Genomic DNA, 18,866 nt, shown 5'->3' with positions numbered 1-18,866 from the left:
AGAGGGAGAGACAGCAAGCTTTCTGGCATCTGCTGGCTCACTTCCCCAAGGACCACCACCAGAGACAGCTGTGGCTGGGTCAGGACAAGCCCAGGAACCAGGAGCTTCCTCCAGATCTCCCACAGGGCCACAGGGCCACAGGGGCACAAGAACTGGCAGCATCCTCCGCTGCTCTCCCAGGAGGATCAGCAGGGAGCTGGACTGCAGGGGAAGCACCCAGGATTCGAAGCAGCACCCATAAAGGCCATCCAACTGGCAGGCTGAGGCTTGAACCACTCGGACAATACCCCGCACCAACACACCACACCACACCACACCACACCACACCACACCAACCCTCGCTGGACCCTTCAGCAGCTCCTTCACCAGGCTGCTGAAGGTGCCTCTCCCTGGCTTGCACAACTTATGCCGTTGCGTGCTGTGAGAGCAGCCGCTACAGACGAGGGATCCAGGCATGTTGCTACTCTACCTGTCCTGGGGAGAAGGACCTCTGTGAAAAACAGACGTCAGCTGTTGGGATGTCTTGTGGAAGGTGGCACATCAGCGGCAGCCGACGGTCCACAGCTGACCAGCAGGAGAAAGAGTCTTGAATCCAGAAGGATCCCTGGAGGAGGGTGAAGTACTCCCTGGTGAACAAGGGGGCAGCATCTGGCTAGAGGCTGAGGCCAAATTCCTGCCTCCAAAGCACATGACAGGGATGGCTGACCCCTCAAGTGCTAGCTGGAGGTAGAAAGGGCAGCTTTGTGCACCCTGTCGTGTGCAGGCAGCACAGGCCCTGAAAGCCCTCCCTTGTGCGGGCCTTGGTGGCTCGCCGGCCATCATCAGATGTGCTGGGCAGCAGGGCTGCATGGTGCAAAGTGCCCTCTGGAGCAGCAGCTAGGGCCTGGGACATCCTATTGCAGATGGCTGCTGACCTCTGGTGCCTACTTCTCCATCCACCTGCTCCTGTCTTAGGAGCCCACATGCCCAGACACCACCCAGCTAGGCCGAGGAAGGCCGAGTAGTGTATCACATCACCCTAACCGTCACCCCACACATGCAAAAATATATGGAGCCGGGGCCCATCAGCGTGGCCTAGCGGCTGTTCGGCCTTGGAGCCCTGATCTTCCAACAACACGTGCCCCGGAATACTGTCCGGGACCCCCACACGACGCTAGGATGGCTCGGGTTGGGCTGTCTAGAGCTCAGAAGGCCTGAGCCGACCAGGGGTAGAAAGGGCAGCTTGGGGCCCGGCGCCGTAGCCTAGCGGCTAAAGTCCTCGCCTTGAACGAACTGGGATCCCATATGGGCACCAGTTCTAATCCCAGCGGCGGCTCCACTTCCCATCCAGCTCCCTGCTTGTGGCCTGGGAAAGCAGTCGAGGATGGCCCAAAGCTTTGGGACCCTGCACCCTCGTGGGAGACCCAGAAGAAGTTCCAGGTTCCCGGCTTTGATTCGGCATGCACCGGCCGTTGCGGCTCCGTTGGGGAGTGAATCATCAGATGGAAGATCTTCCTCTCTGTCTCTTCTCCTCTCTGTATATCTGACTTTGAAATAAAAAAAAAAATCCATGTAGCCCTCTTGGCAGCCCATCGGGGAGCTGCTCCACTTGCCAAAGAACTCCCGGAGCCTGCATCTCAGGGTGCTCTTCGAGGAATGGGGGTGGCAGTAAGGTTTCCCGGGACCTGATCTGGCAAAGTACAACCCCCGTCGGCTTGTGTAACACCAGCTCGCAGAGGGCCTCTGGGGACGCAGGCGTGGGACTCCAACTCCCAGAGGGCCTCTGGGGACGCTGACGTAGGACTCCAACTCCCAGAGGGCCTCTGGGACACGCTGACGTAGGAAGCCAGAGCCCAGAGGGCCTGTGGGCACGCTGACTTAGGACTCCAGCTCCCAGAGGGCCTGTGGGCACGCTGACATGGTGTTCCACCTCCCAGGCTTCTTTAAGTACCCTGCTAGTAAAGGCACCCTGACACTTCCTATCTCACAGACCCGGCTGAGGCTAGGCCCCAATCTACCTCCTCCCCTCCCAGGCCTTGGTATGTGGGCTGTTCAGCATTGGAGCCCTGATCTTCCAACAACACGTGCCCCAGAATACTGTTCGGGACACCCACACGACGCTAGGATGGCTCGGGTTGGGCTGTCTAGAGCTCAGAGGGCCTGAGCCGACCAGGGGTAGAAAGGGCAGCTTGGGGCCCGGCGCCGTAGCCTAGCGGCTAAAGTCCTCACCTTGAACGCATTGGAATCCCATATGTGCACCGGTTCTAATCCCGGCGGCTCCACTTCCCATCCAGCTCCCTGCTTGTGGCCTGGGAAAGCAGTCGAGGACGGCCCAAAGCTTTGGGACCCTGCACCCTCGTGGGAGACCCAGAAGTGGTTCCAGGTTCCCGGCTTTGGATCGGCACGCCCCGGCCGTTGCGGCTCGGTTGGGGAGTGAATCATCAGATGGAAGATCTTCCTCTCTGTCTCTCCTCCTCTCTGTATATCTGACTTTGAAATAAAAAAAAAATCCATGTAGCCCTCTTGGCAGCCCATCGGGGAGCTGCTCCACTTGCCAAAGAACTCCCAGAGCCTGCATCTCAGGGTGCTCTTCGAGGAATGGGGGTGGCGGTAAGGTTTCCCGGGACCTGATCTGGCAAAGCACAACCCCAGTCGGCTTGTGTAACACCAGCTCGCAGAGGGCCTCTGGGAACGCAGGCGTGGGACTCCAACTCCAAGAGGGCCTCTGGGTACGTTGACGTAGGACTCCAACTCCCAGAGGGCCTGTGGGGACGCTGACGTAGGACTCCAACTCCCAGAGTGCCTGCGGGCACGCTGACGTAGGAAGCCAGAGCCCAGAGGGCCTGTGGGCACGCTGACTTAGGACTCCAGCTCCCAGAGGGCCTGTGGGCACACTGACGTGGTATTCCACCTCCCAGGCTTCTTTAAGTACCCTGCTAGTAAAGGCACCCTGACACTTCCTATCTCACAGGCCCGCGCTGATGCTAGGCCCCAATCTACCTCCTCCCCTCCCAGGCCTTGGGATGTGGGCTGTTCAGCATTGGAGCCCTGATCTTCCAACAACACGTGCCCCGGAATACTGTCCGGGACCCCCACACGACGCTAGGATGGCTCGGGTTGGGCTGTCTAGAGCTCAGAGGGCCTGAGCCGACCAGGGGTAGAAAGGGCAGCTTGGGACCCGGCGCCATAGCCTAGCGGCTAAAGTCCTCGCCTTGAACGCACTTGGATCCCATATGGGCACCAGTTCTAATCCCGGCGGCGGCTCCACTTCCCATCCAGCTCCCTGCTTGTGGCCTGGGAAAGCAGTCGAGGACGGCCCAAAGCTTTGGGACCCTGCACCCTCGTGGGAGACCCAGAAGAGGTTCCAGGTTCCCGGCTTTGGATCGGCACGCACCAGCCGTTGCGGCTCCGTTGGGGAGTGAATCATCAGATGGAAGATCTTCCTCTCTGTCTCTTCTCCTCTCTGTATATCTGACTTTGTAATGAAATAAATAAATCTGTTAAAAAAAAAAAAAAGGGCAGCTTTGTGCGCCCTCTCGTGGCCACCAGCACTCACTGCAGGACGCTCATCCCAGGCTCTCCTGCCAAATCAAGGGAAGCAGCCCTGCTCCAGCTCAGAGAGGCATTCGCTCTCAAGGACACTCTTTTTAGAGCTTGCACACAAGACCCATGACCGGAAGCCCTACGCACGCCCTGGCGGTCTGCATTGACAGAAAAAAGCGGTCTAGAGCCACAGCACAGCACACAGCACACAGCATGCTCCCTCGCAGGAGGCCGGCAGCTTTCTGTCTTTTCCTTCCTCCCTCCTGCCTCCCTCTGCCCCCTTTTCTTGGAAGCACACAGGAACAGAGAGGGAGAGACAGCAAGCTTTCTGGCATCTGCTGGCTCACTTCCCCAAGGACCACCACCAGAGACAGCTGTGGCTGGGTCAGGACAAGCCCAGGAACCAGGAGCTTCCTCCAGATCTCCCACAGGGCCACAGGGCCACAGGGGTAGCGGTGGCAAAGGGGCACAAGCCCTGGCAGCATCCTTCGCTGCTCTCCCAGGAGGATCTGCAGGGAGCTGGACTGGAGGGGAAGCACCCAGGATTCGAAGCAGTACCCATACAGGCCATCCGCCTGGAAGGCTGAGGCTTGACCCACTCGGACAATACCCCGCACCAACACACCACACAACACCACACCACACCACACCACACCACACCACACCAACCCTCGCTGGACCCTTCAGCAGCTCCTTCACCAGGCTGCTGAAGGTGCCTGTCCCCCTGGCTTGCACAACTTATGCCGTTGCGTGCTGTGAGAGCAGCCGCTACAGACGAGGGATCCAGGCATGTTGCTACTCTACCTGTCCTGGGGAGAAGGACCTCTGTGAAGAACAGATGTCAGCTGTTGGGATGTCTTGTGGAAGGTGGCACATCAGCGGCAGCCGACGGTCCACAGCTGACCAGCAGGAGAAAGAGTCTTGAATCCAGAAGGATCCCTGGAGGAGGGTGAAGTACTCCTTGGTGAACAAGAGGGCAGCAGCATCTGGCTGGAGGCTGTGAGGCCAAATTCCTGCCTCCAAAGCACATGACAGGGATGGCTGACCCCTCAAGTGCTAGCTGGAGGTAGAAAGGGCAGCTTTGTGCACCCTGTCGTGTGCAGGCAGCACAGGCCCTGAAAGCCCTCCCTTGTGCGGGCCTTGGTGGCTCGCCGGCCATCATCAGATGTGCTGGGCAGCAGGGCTGCATGGTGCAGGGTGCTCTCTGGAGCAGCAGCTAGGGCCTGGGACATCCTATTGCAGATGGCTGCTGACCTCTGGTGCCTACTTCTCCATCCACCTGCTCCTGGCTTAGGAGCCCACATGCCCAGACACCACCCAGCTAGGCCGAGGAAGGCCGAGTAGTGTATCACATCACCCTAACCGCCACCCCACACAATCAAAAATACATGAAGCCGGGGCCCATCAGCGTGGCCTAGCGGCTGTTCGGCCTTGGAGCCCTGATCTTCCAACAACACGTGCCCCGGAATACTGTCCGGGACCCCCACACGACGCTAGGATGACTCGGGTTGGGCTGTCTAGAGCTCAGAAGGCCTGAGCCGACCAGGGGTAGAAAGGGCAGCTTGGGACCCGGCGCCATAGCCTAGCGGCTAAAGTCCTCACCTTGAACGCACTGGGATCCCATATGGGCACTGGTTCTAATCCCGGCGGCGGCTCCACTTCCCATCCAGCTCCCTGCTTGTGGCCTGGGAAAGCAGTCGAGGACGGCCCAAAGCTTTGGGACCCTGCACCCTCATGGGAGACCCAGAAGAGGTTCCAGGTTCCCGGCTTTGATTCGGCACGCCCCGGCTGTTGTGGCTCGGTTGGGGAGTGAATCATCAGATGGAAGATCTTCCTCTCTGTCTCTTCTCCTCTCTGTATATCTGACTTTGAAATAAAAAAAAAAAATCCATGAAGCCCTCTTGGCAGCCCATCGGGGAGCTGCTCCATTTGCCAAAGAACTCCCGGAGCCTGCATCTCAGGGTGCTCTTCGAGGAATGGGGGTGGCGGTAAGGTTTCCCGGGACCTGATCTGGCAAAGTACAACCCCAGTCGGCTTGTGTAACACCAGCTCCCAGAGGGCCTCTGGGGACGCAGGCGTGGGACTCCAACTCCCAGAGGGCCTCTGGGTACGTTGTCGTAGGACTCCAACTCTCAGAGGGCCTCTGGGGATGTTGACGTAGGACTCCAACTCCCAGAGGGCCTGTGGGCACGCTGACGTAGGACTCCAACTCCCAGAGTGCCTGCGGGCACGCTGACGTAGGAAGCCAGAGCCCAGAGGGCCTGTGGGCACGCTGACTTAGGACTCCAGCTCCCAGAGGGCCTGTGGGCACGCTGACGTGGTATTCCACCTCCCAGGCTTCTTTAAGTACCCTGCTAGTAAAGGCACCCTGACACTTCCTATCTCACAGGCCCGCGCTGAGGCTAGGCCCCAATCTACCTCCTCCCCTCCCAGGCCTTGGGATGTGGGCTGTTCAGCATTGGAGCCCTGATCTTCCAACAACACGTGCCCCGGAATACTGTCCGGGACCCCCACACGACGCTAGGATGGCTCGGGTTGGGCTGTCTAGAGCTCAGAGGGCCTGAGCCGACCAGGGGTAGAAAGGGCAGCTTGGGACCCGGCGCCATAGCCTAGCGGCTAAAGTCCTCGCCTTGAACGCACTTGGATCCCATATGGGCACCAGTTCTAATCCCGGCGGCGGCTCCACTTCCCATCCAGCTCCCTGCTTGTGGCCTGGGAAAGCAGTCGAGGACGGCCCAAAGCTTTGGGACCCTGCACCCTCGTGGGAGACCCAGAAGAGGTTCCAGGTTCCCGGCTTTGGATCGGCACGCACCAGCCGTTGCGGCTCCGTTGGGGAGTGAATCATCAGATGGAAGATCTTCCTCTCTGTCTCTTCTCCTCTCTGTATATCTGACTTTGTAATGAAATAAATAAATCTGTTAAAAAAAAAAAAAGGGCAGCTTTGTGCGCCCTCTCGTGGCCACCAGCACTCACTGCAGGACGCTCATCCCAGGCTCTCCTGCCAAATCAAGGGAAGCAGCCCAGCTCCAGCTCAGAGAGGCATTCGCTCTCATGGACACTCTTTTTAGAGCTTGCACACAAGACCCATGACCGGAAGCCCTACGCACGCCCTGGCGGTCTGCATTGACAGACAAAAGCAGTCTAGAGCCACAGCACAGCACACAGCACACAGCATGCTCCCTCGCAGGAGGCCGGCAGCTTTCTGTCTTTTCCTTCCTCCCTCCTGCCTCCCTCTGCCCCCTTTTCTTGGAAGCACACAGGAACAGAGAGGGAGAGACAGCAAGCTTTCTGGCATCTGCTGGCTCACTTCCCCAAGGACCACCACCAGAGACAGCTGTGGCTGGGTCAGGACAAGCCCAGGAACCAGGAGCTTCCTCCAGATCTCCCACAGGGCCACAGGGCCACAGGGGTACCGGTGGCAAAGGGGCACAAGCCCTGGCAGCATCCTTCGCTGCTCTCCCAGGAGGATCGGCAGGGAGCTTGACTGGAGTGGAAGCACCCAGGATTCGAAGCAGTACCCATACAGGCCATCCGCCTGGAAGGCTGAGGCTTGACCCACTCGGACAATACCCCGCACCAACACACCACACAACACCACACCACACCACACCACACCACACCACACCACACCAACCCTCGCTGGACCCTTCAACAGCTCCTTCACCAGGCTGCTGAAGGTGCCTGTCCCCCTGGCTTGCACAACTTATGCCGTTGCGTGCTGTGAGAACAGCCGCTACAGACGAGGGATCCAGGCATGTTGCTACTCTACCTGTCCTGGGGAGAAGGACCTCTGTGAAGAACAGATGTCAGCTGTTGGGATGTCTTGTGGAAGGTGGCACATCAGCGGCAGCCGACGGTCCACAGCTGACCAGCAGGAGAAAGAGTCTTGAATCCAGAAGGATCCCTGGAGGAGGGTGAAGTACTCCCTGGTGAACAAGAGGGCAGCAGCATCTGGCTGGAGGCTGTGAGGCCAAATTCCTGCCTCCAAAGCACATGACAGGGATGGCTGACCCCTCAAGTGCTAGCTGGAGGTAGAAAGGGCAGCTTTGTGCACCCTGTCGTGTGCAGGCAGCACAGGCCCTGAAAGCCCTCCCTTGTGCGGGCCTTGGTGGCTCGCCGGCCATCATCAGATGTGCTGGGCAGCAGGGCTGCATGATGCAAAGTGCCCTCTGGAGCAGCAGCTAGGGCCTGGGACTTCCTATTGCAGATGGCTGCTGACCTCTGGTGCCTACTTCTCCATCCACCTGCTCCTGGCTTAGGAGCCCACATGCCCAGACACCACCCAGCTAGGCCGAGGAAGGCCGAGTAGTGTATCACATCACCCTAACCGTCACCCCACACATGCAAAAATACATGAAGCCGGGGCCCATCAGCGTGGCCTAGCGGCTGTTCGGCCTTGGAGCCCTGATCTTCCAACAACACGTGCCCCGGAATACTGTCCGGGACCCCCACACGACGCTAGGATGGCTCGGGTTGGGCTGTCTAGAGCTCAGAAGGCCTGAGCCGACCAGGGGTAGAAAGGGCAGCTTGGGGACCGGCGCCGTAGCCTAGCGGCTAAAGTCCTCGCCTTGAACGCACTGGGATCCCATATGGGCACCAGTTCTAATCCCAGCGGCGGCTCCACTTCCCATCCAGCTCCCTGCTTGTGGCCTGGGAAAGCAGTCGAGGATGGCCCAAAGCTTTGGGACCCTGCACCCTCGTGGGAGACCCAGAAGAAGTTCCAGGTTCCCGGCTTTGATTCGGCACGCACCGGCCGTTGCGGCTCCGTTGGGGAGTGAATCATCAGATGGAAGATCTTCCTCTCTGTCTCTTCTCCTCTCTGTATATCTGACTTTGTAATGAAATAAATAAATCTGCTAAAAAAAAAAAAAAAAAAAAAAAGGGCAGCTTTGCGCGCCCTCTCGTGGCCACCAGCACTCACTGCAGGACGCTCATCCCAGGCTCTCCTGCCAAATCAAGGGAAGCAGCCCAGCTCCAGCTCAGAGAGGCATTCGCTCTCAAGGACACTCTTTTTAGAGCTTGCACACAAGACCCATGACCGGAAGCCCTACGCACGCCCTGGCGGTCTGCATTGACAGAAAAAAGCAGTCTAGAGCCACAACACAGCACACAGCACACAGCATGCTCCCTCGCAGGAGGCCGGCAGCTTTCTGTCTTTTCCTTCCTCCCTCCTGCCTTCCTCTGCCCCCTTTTCTTGGAAGCACACAGGAACAGAGAGGGAGAGACAGCAAGCTTTCTGGCATCTGCTGGCTCACTTCCCCAAGGACCACCACCAGAGACAGCTGTGGCTGGGTCAGGACAAGCCCAGGAACCAGGAGCTTCCTCCAGATCTCCCACAGGGCCACAGGGCCACAGGGGCACAAGCCCTGGCAGCATCCTCCGCTGCTCTCCCAGGAGGATCGGCAGGGAGCTGGACTGCAGGGGAAGCACCCAGGATTCGAAGCAGTACCCATATAGGCCATCCGCCTCTCAGGCTGAGGCTTGACCCACCCGGACAATACCCCGCACCAACACACCACACAACACCACACCACACCACACCACACCACACCAACCCTCGCTGGACCCTTCAGCAGCTCCTTCACCAGGCTGCTGAAGGTGCCTCTCCCTGGCTTGCACAACTTATGCCGTTGCGTGCTGTGAGAGCAGCCGCTACAGACGAGGGATCCAGGCATGTTGCTACTCTACTTGTCCTGGGGAGAAGGACCTCTGTGAAAAACAGACGTCAGCTGTTGGGATGTCTTGTGGAAGGTGGCACATCAGCGGCAGCTGACAGTCCACAGCTGACCAGCAGGAGAAAGAGTCTTGAATCCAGAAGGATCCCTGGAGGAGGGTGAAGTACTCCCTGGTGAACAAGAGGGCAGCAGCATCTGGCTGGAGGCTGTGAGGCCAAATTCCTGCCTCCAAAGCACATGACAGGGATGGCTGACCCCTCAAGTGCTAGCTGGAGGTAGAAAGGGCAGCTTTGTGCACCCTGTCGTGTGCAGGCAGCACAGGCCCTGAAAGCCCTCCCTTGTGCGGGCCTTGGTGGCTCGCCGGCCATCATCAGATGTGCTGGGCAGCAGGGCTGCATGTTGCAGGGTGCTCTCTGGAGCAGCAGCTAGGGCCTGGGACATCCTATTGCAGATGGCTGCTGACCTCTGGTGCCTACTTCTCCATCCACCTGCTCCTGGCTTAGGAGCCCACATGCCCAGACACCACCCAGCTAGGCCGAGGAAGGCCGAGTAGTGTATCACATCACCCTAACCGCCACCCAACACATGCAAAAATACATGAAGCCGGGGCCCATCAGCGTTGTCTAGCGGCTGTTCGGCCTTGGAGCCCTGATCTTCCAACAACACGTTCCCCGGAATACTGTCCGGGACCCCCACACGACGCTAGGATGGCTCGGGTTGGGCTGTCTAGAGCTCAGAAGGCCTGAGCCGACCAGGGGTAGAAAGGGCAGCTTGGGACCCGGCGCCGTAGCCTAGCGGCTAAAGTCCTCGCCTTGAACGCACTGGGATCCCATATGGGCACTGGTTCTAATCCCGGCGGCGGCTCCACTTCCCATCCAGCTCCCTGCTTGTGGCCTGGGAAAGCAGTCGAGGACGGCCCAAAGCTTTGGGACCCTGCACCCTCGTGGGAGACCCAGAAGAAGTTCCAGGTTCCCGGCTTTGATTCGGCACGCACTGGCCGTTGTGGCTCCGTTGGGGAGTGAATCATCAGATGGAAGATCTTCCCCTCTGTCTCTTCTCCTCTCTGTATATCTGACTTTGAAATAAAAAAAAAAATCCATGAAGCCCTCTTGGCAGCCCATCGGGGAGCTGCTCCACTTGCCAAAGAACTCCCAGAGCCTGCATCTGAGGGTGCTCTTCGAGGAATGGGGGTGGCGGTAAGGTTTCCCGGGACCTGATCTGGCAAAGCACAACCCCAGTCGGCTTGTGTAACACCAGCTCCCAGAGGGCCTCTGGGAACGCAGGCGTGGGACTCCAACTCCGAGAGGGCCTCTGGGGATGTTGATGTAGGACTCCAACTCCCAGAGGGCCTCTGGGGACGCTGACGTAGGACTCCAACTCCCAGAGGGCCTCTGGGACACGCTGACATAGGAAGCCAGAGCCCAGAGGTCCTGTGGGTATGCTGACTTAGGACTCCAGCTCCCAGAGGGCCTGTGGGTAGGTTGACGTAGGACTCCAACTCCCAGAGGGCCTCTGGGGATGTTGACGTAGGACTCCAACTCCCAGAGGGCCTCTGGGGACGCTGACGTAGGACTCCAGCTCACGGGGGGCCTCTGGGGATGTTGATGTAGGACTCCAACTCCCAGAGGGCCTCTGGGGATGTTGACGTAGGACTCCAACTCCCAGAGGGCCTCTGGGTACGTTGACGTAGGACTCCAACTCCCAGAGGGCCTCTGGGGACCCTGACGTAGGACTCCAACTCCCAGAGGGCCTCTGGGACACGCTGAGGTAGGAAGCCAGAGCCCAGAGGGCCTGTGGGCACGCTGACTTAGGACTCCAGCTCCCAGAGGGCCTGTGGGCACGCTGACGTGGCATTCCACCTCCCAGGCTTCTTTAAGTACCCTGCTAGTAAAGGCACCCTGACACTTCCTATCTCACAGGCCCGCGCTGATGCTAGGCCCCAATCTACCTCCTCCCCTCCCAGGCCTTTGGATGTGGGCTGTTCAGCATTGGAGCCCTGATCTTCCAACAACACGTGCCCCGGAATACTGTCCGGGACCCCCACACGACGCTAGGATGGCTCGGGTTGGGCTGTCTAGAGCTCAGAGGGCCTGAGCCGACCAGGGGTAGAAAGGGCAGCTTGGGACCCGGCGCCGTAGCCTAGCGGCTAAAGTCCTCAACTTGAACGCACTGGGATCCCATATGGGCACCAGTTCTAATCCCGGCGGAGGCTCCACTTCCCATCCAGCTCCCTGCTTGTGGCCTGGGAAAGCAGTCGAGGACGGCCCAAAGCTTTGGGACCCTGCACCCTCGTGGGAGACCCAGAAGAAGTTCCCGGTTCCCGGCTTTGGATCGGCACGCACCGGCCGTTGTGGCTCCGTTGGGGAGTGAATCATCAGATGGAAGATCTTCCTCTCTGTCTCTTCTCCTCTCTGTATATCTGACTTTGTAATGAAATAAATAAATCTGCTAAAAAAAAAAAAAAAAAGGGCAGCTTTGCGCGCCCTCTCGTGGCCACCAGCACTCACTGCAGGACGCTCATCCCAGGCTCTCCTGCCAAATCAAGGGAAGCAGCCCAGCTCCAGCTCAGAGAGGCATTCGCTCTCAAGGACACTCTTTTTAGAGCTTGCACACAAGACCCATGACCGGAAGCCCTACGCACGCCCTGGCGGTCTGCATTGACAGACAAAAGCAGTCTAGAGCCACAGCACAGCACACAGCACACAGCATGCTCCCTCGCAGGAGGCCGGCAGCTTTCTGTCTTTTCCTTCCTCCCTCCTGCCTTCCTCTGCCCCCTTTTCTTGGAAGCACACAGGAACAGAGAGGGAGAGACAGCAAGCTTTCTGGCATCTGCTGGCTCACTTCCCCAAGGACCACCACCAGAGACAGCTGTGGCTGGGTCAGGACAAGCCCAGGAACCAGGAGCTTCCTCCAGATCTCCCACAGGGCCACAGGGCCACAGGGGCACAAGCCCTGGCAGCATCCTTCGCTGCTCTCCCAGGAGGATCGGCAGGGAGCTGGACTGCAGGGGAAGCACCCAGGATTTGAAGCAGTACCCATATAGGCCATCCGCCTGGCAGGCTGAGGCTTGACCCACCCGGACAATACCCCGCACCAACACACCACACAACACCACACCACACCACACCACACCACACCAACCCTCGCTGGACCCTTCAGCAGCTCCTTCACCAGGCTGCTGAAGGTGCCTCTCCCTGGCTTGCACAACTTATGCCGTTGCGTGCTGTGAGAACAGCCGCTACAGACGAGGGATCCAGGCATGTTGCTACTCTACCTGTCCTGGGGAGAAGGACCTCTGTGAAAAACAGACGTCAGCTGTTGGGATGTCTTGTGGAAGGTGGCACATCAGCGGCAGCCGACAGTCCACAGCTGACCAGCAGGAGAAAGAGTCTTGAATCCAGAAGGATCCCTGGAGGAGGGTGAAGTACTCCCTGGTGAACAAGAGGGCAGCAGCATCTGGCTGGAGGCTGTGAGGCCAAATTCCTGCCTCCAAAGCACATGACAGGGATGGCTGACCCCTCAAGTGCTAGCTGGAGGTAGAAAGGGCAGCTTTGTGCACCCTGTCGTGTGCAGGCAGCACAGGCCCTGAAAGCCCTCCCTTGTGTGGGCCTTGGTGGCTCGCCGGCCATCATCAGATGTGCTGGGCAGCAGGGCTGCATGGTGCAGGGTGCTCTCTGGAGCAGCAGCTAGGGCCTGAGACATCCTATTGCAGATGGCTGCTGACCTCTGGTGCCTACTTCTCCATCCACCTGCTCCTGGCTTAGGAGCCCACATGCCCAGACACCAACCAGCTAGGCCGAGGAAGGCCGAGTAGTGTATCACATCACCCTAACCGCCACCCAACACATGCAAAAATACATGAAGCCGGGGCCCATCAGCGTTGTCTAGCGGCTGTTCGGCCTTGGAGCCCTGATCTTCCAACAACACGTGCCCCGGAATACTGTCCGGGACCCCCACACGACGCTAGGATGGCTCGGGTTGGGCTGTCTAGAGCTCAGAAGGCCTGAGCCGACCAGGGGTAGAAAGGGCAGCTTGGGGACCGGCGCCGTAGCCTAGCGGCTAAAGTCCTCGCCTTGAACGCACTGGGATCCCATATGGGCACTGGTTCTAATCCCGGCGGCGGCTCCACTTGCCATCCAGCTCCCTGCTTGTGGCCTGGGAAAGCAGTCGAGGACGGCCCAAAGCTTTGGGACCCTGCACCCTCGTGGGAGACCCAGAAGAAGTTCCAGGTTCCCGGCTTTGATTCGGCACGCACTGGCCGTTGTGGCTCCGTTGGGGAGTGAATCATCAGATGGAAGATCTTCCTCTCTGTCTCTTCTCCTCTCTGTATATCTGACTTTGAAATAAAAAAAAAAAAATCCATGAAGCCCTCTTGGCAGCCCATCGGGGAGCTGCTCCACTTGCCAAAGAACTCCCGGAGCTTGCATCTCAGGGTGCTCTTCGAGGAATGGGGGTGGCGGTAAGGTTTCCCGGGACCTGATCTGGCAAAGTACAACCCCAGTCTGCTTGTGTAACACCAGCTCCCAGAGGGCCACTGGGGACGCAGGTGTGGGACTCCAACTCCCAGAGGGCCTCTGGGTACGTTGACGTAGGACTCCAACTCCCAGAGGGCCTCTGGGGACGCAGGCGAAGGACTCCAACTCCCAGAGGGCCACTGGGACACGCTGACGTAGGAAGCCATAGCCCAGAGGGCCTGTGGGCACGCTGACTTAGGACTCCAGCTCCCAGAGGGCCTGTGGGCACGCTGACGTGGTATTCCACCTCCCAGGCTTCTTTAAGTACCCTGCTAGTAAAGGCACCCTGACACTTCCTATCTCACAGACCCGCGCTGAGGCTAGGCCCCAATCTACCTCCTCCCCTCCCAGGCCTTGGTATGAGGTCTGTTCAGCCTTGGAGCCCTGATCTTCCAACAACACGTGCCCCGGAATACTGTCCGGGACCCCCACACGACGCTAGGATGGCTCGGGTTGGGCTGTCTAGAGCTCAGAGGGCCTGAGCCGACCAGGGGTAGAAAGGGCAGCTTGGTACCCGGCGCCGTAGCCTAGCGGCTAAAGTCCTCAACTTGAACGCACTGGGATCCCATATGGGCACCAGTTCTAATCCCGGCGGCGGCTCCACTTCCCATCCAGCTCCCTGCTTGTGGCCTGGGAAAGCAGTCGAGGACGGCCCAAAGCTTTGGGACCCTGCACCCTCGTGGGAGACCCAGAAGAGGTTCCAGGTTCCCGGCTTTGGATCGGCACGCCCCGGCCGTTGTGGCTCCGTTGGGGAGTGAATCATCAGATGGAAGATCTTCCTCTCTGTCTCTTCTCCTCTCTGTATATCTGACTTTGTAATGAAATAAATAAATCTGTTAAAAAAAAAAAGGGGGGCAGCTTTGCGCGCCCTCTCGTGGCCACCAGCACTCACTGCAGGACGCTCATCCCAGGCTCTCCTGCCAAATCAAGGGAAGCAGCCCAGCTCCAGCTCAGAGAGGCATTCGCTCTCAAGGACACTCTTTTTAGAGCTTGCACACAAGACCCATGACCGGAAGCCCTACGCACGCCCTGGCGGTCTGCATTGACAGAAAAAAGCAGCCTAGAGCCACAGCACAGCACACAGCACACAGCATGCTCCCTCGCAGGAGGCCGGCAGCTTTCTGTCTTTTCCTTCCTCCCTCCTGCCTCCCTCTGCCCCCTTTTCTTGGAAGCACACAGGAACAGAGAGGGAGAGACAGCAAGCTTTCTGGCATCTGCTGGCTCACTTCCCCAAGGACCACCACCAGAGACAGCTGTGGCTGGGTCAGGACAAGCCCAGGAACCAGGAGCTTCCTCCAGATCTCCCACAGGGCCACAGGGCCACAGGGGTACCGGTGGCAAAGGGGCACAAGCCCTGGCAGCATCCTTTGCTTCTCTCCCAGGAGGATCGGCAGGGAGCTTGACTGGAGGGGAAGCACCCAGGATTCGAAGCAGTACCCATACAGGCCATCCGCCTGGCAGGCTGAGGCTTGACCCACTCGGACAATACCCCGCACCAACACACCACACAACACCACACCACACCACACCACACCACACCACACCAACCCTCGCTGGACCCTTCAGCAGCTCCTTCACCAGGCTGCTGAAGGTGCCTGTCCCCCTGGCTTGCACAACTTATGCCGTTGCGTGCTGTGAGAACAGCCGCTACAGACGAGGGATCCAGGCATGTTGCTACTCTACCTGTCCTGGGGAGAAGGACCTCTGTGAAGAACAGATGTCAGCTGTTGGGATGTCTTGTGGAAGGTGGCACATCAGCGGCAGCTGACAGTCCACAGCTGACCAGCAGGAGAAAGAGTCTTGAATCCAGAAGGATCCCTGGAGGAGGGTGAAGTACTCCCTGGTGAACAAGAGGGCAGCAGCATCTGGCTGAGGGCTGTGAGGCCAAATTCCTGCCTCCAAAGCACATGACAGGGATGGCTGACCCCTCAAGTGCTAGCTGGAGGTAGAAAGGGCAGCTTTGTGCACCCTGTCGTGTGCAGGCAGCACAGGCCCTGAAAGCCCTCCCTTGTGCGGGCCTTGGTGGCTCGCCGGCCATCATCAGATGTGCTGGGCAGCAGGGCTGCATGGTGCAGGGTGCTCTCTGGAGCAGCAGCTAGGGCCTGGGACTTCCTATTGCAGATGGCTGCTGACCTCTGGTGCCTACTTCTCCATCCACCTGCTCCTGGCTTAGGAGCCCACATGCCCAGACACCACCCAGCTAGGCCGAGGAAGGCCGAGTAGTGTATCACATCACCCTAACCGCCACCCCACACATGCAAAAATACATGGAGCCGGGGCCCATCAGCGTGGCCTAGCGGCTGTTCGGCCTTGGAGCCCTGATCTTCCAACAACACGTGCCCCGGAATACTGTCCGGGACCCCCACACGACGCTAGGATGGCTCGGGTTGGGCTGTCTAGAGCTCAGAAGGCCTGAGCTGACCAGGGGTAGAAAGGGCAGCTTGGGACCCGGCGCCGTAGCCTAGCGGCTAAAGTCCTCAACTTGAACGCACTGGGATCCCATATGGGCACCAGTTCTAATCCCGGCGGCGGCTCCACTTCCCATCCAGCTCCCTGCTTGTGGCCTGGGAAAGCAGTCGAGGACGGCCCAAAGCTTTGGGACCCTGCACCCTCGTGGGAGACCCAGAAGAGGTTCCAGGTTCCCGGCTTTGGATCGGCACGCACCGGCCGTTGTGGCTCCGTTGGGGAGTGAATCATCAGATGGAAGATCTTCCTCTCTGTCTCTCCTCCTCTCTGTATATCTGACTTTGAAATAAAAAAAAAAATCCATGAAGCCCTCTTGGCAGCCCATCGGGGAGCTGCTTCACTTGCCAAAGAACTCCCGGAGCCTGCATCTCAGGGTGCTCTTCGAGGAATGGGGGTGGCAGTAAGGTTTCCCGGGACCTGATCTGGCAAAGTACAACCCCAGTCGGCTTGTGTAACACCAGCTCCCAGAGGGCCTCTGGGGACGCAGGCGTGGGACTCCAACTCCCAGAGGGCCTCTGGGGATGTTGACATAGGACTCCAACTCCCAGAGGGCCTCTGGGGATGTTGACGTAGTACTCCAACTCCCAGAGGGCCTCTGGGGACGCTGACGTAGGACTCCAACTCCCAGAGGGCCTCTGGGACACGCTGACGTAGGAAGCCAGAGCCCAGAGGGCCTGTGGGTATGCTGACTTAGGACTCCAGCTCCCAGAGGGCCTGTGGGTACGTTGACGTAGGACTCCAACTCCCAGAGGGCCTCTGGGGATGTTGACGTAGGACTCCAACTCCCAGAGGGCCTCTGGGGACGCTGACGTAGGACTCCAGCTCACGGGGGTCCTCTGGGGATGTTGATGTAGGACTCCAAATCTCAGAGGGCCTCTGGGGATGTTGACGTAGGACTCCAACTCCCAGAGGGCCTCTGGGTACGTTAACGTAGGACTCCAACTCCCAGAGGGCCTCTGGGGATGTTGACGTAGGACTCCAACTCCCAGAGGGCCTCTGGGGGACGCTGACGTAGGACTCCAACTCCCAGAGGGCCTCTGGGACACGCTGACGTAGGAAGCCAGAGCCCAGAGGGCCTGTGGGCACGCTGACGTAGGACTCCAGCTCCCAGAGGGCCTGTGGGCACACTGACGTGGTATTCCACCTCCCAGGCTTCTTTAAGTACCCTGCTAGTAAAGGCACCCTGACACTTCCTATCTCACAGGCCCGCGCTGATGCTAGGCCCCAATCTACCTCCTCCCCTCCCAGGCCTTGGGATGTGGGCTGTTCAGCCTTGGAGCCCTGATCTTCCAACAACACGTGCCCCGGAATACTGTTCGGGACGCCCACACGACGCTAGGATGGCTCGGGTTGGGCTGTCTAGAGCTCAGAAGGCCTGAGCCGACCAGGGGTAGAAAGGGCAGCTTGGGGCCCGGCGCCGTAGCCTAGCGGCTAAAGTCCTCAACTTGAACGCACTTGGATCCCATATGGGCACCGGTTCTAATCCCGGCGGCGGCTCCACTTCCCATCCAGCTCCCTGCTTGTGGCCTGGGAAAGCAGTCAAGGACGGCCCAAAGCTTTGGGATCCTGCACCCTCGTGGGAGACCCAGAAGAAGTTCCAGGTTCCCGGCTTTGGATCGGCACGCACCGGCCGTTGCGGCTCCGTTGTGGAGTGAATCATCAGATGGAAGATCTTCCTCTCTGTCTCTTCTCCTCTCTGTATATCTGACTTTGTAATGAAATAAATAACTCTGTTAAAAAAAAAAAAAAGGGCAGCTTTGTGCGCCCTCTCGTGGCCACCAGCACTCACTGCAGGACGCTCATCCCAGGCTCTCCTGCCAAATCAAGGGAAGCAGCCCAGCTCCAGCTCAGAGAGGCATTCGCTCTCAAGGACACTCTTTTTAGAGCTTGCACACAAGACCCATGATCGGAAGCCCTACGCACGCCCTGGCGGTCTGCATTGACAGACAAAAGCAGTCTAGAGCCACAGCACAGCACACAGCACACAGCATGCTCCCTCGCAGGAGGCCGGCAGCTTTCTGTCTTTTCCTTCCTCCCTCCTGCCTCCCTCTGCCCCCTTTTCTTGGAAGCACACAGGAACAGAGAGGGAGAGACAGCAAGTTTTCTGGCATCTGCTGGCTCACTTCCCCAAGGACCACCACCAGAGACAGCTGTGGCTGGGTCAGGACAAGCCCAGCAACCAGGAGCTTCCTCCAGATCTCCCACAGGGCCACAGGGCCACAGGGGTACTGGCGGCAAAGGGGCACAAGCCCTGGCAGCATCCTTCGCTGCTCTCCCAGGAGGATCGGCAGGGAGCTTGACTGGAGGGGAAGCACCCAGAATTCAAAGCAGTACCCATACAGGCCATCCGCCTGGCAGGCTGAAGCTTGACCCACTCGGACAATGCCCCGCACCAACACACCTCACAACACCACACCACACCACACCACACCACACCACACCAACCCTCGCTGGACCCTTCAGCAGCTCCTTCACCAGGCTGCTGAAGGTGCCTGTCCCCCTGGCTTGCACAACTTATGCCGTTGCGTGCTGTGAGAGCAGCCGCTACAGACGAGGGATCCAGGCATGTTGCTACTCTACCTGTCCTGGGGAGAAGGACCTCTGTGAAGAACAGATGTCAGCTGTTGGGATGTCTTGTGGAAGGTGGCACATCAGTGGCGGCTGACAGTCCACAGCTGACCAGCAGGAG

This window comes from Ochotona princeps, chromosome 2 (assembly GCF_030435755.1).
Source record: "Ochotona princeps isolate mOchPri1 chromosome 2, mOchPri1.hap1, whole genome shotgun sequence".
In the NCBI taxonomy this organism is placed as follows: domain Eukaryota; kingdom Metazoa; phylum Chordata; class Mammalia; order Lagomorpha; family Ochotonidae; genus Ochotona; species Ochotona princeps.
The sequence above is the reverse complement of the archived record's forward strand: the minus strand, read 5'-3'. Positions refer to the sequence as shown.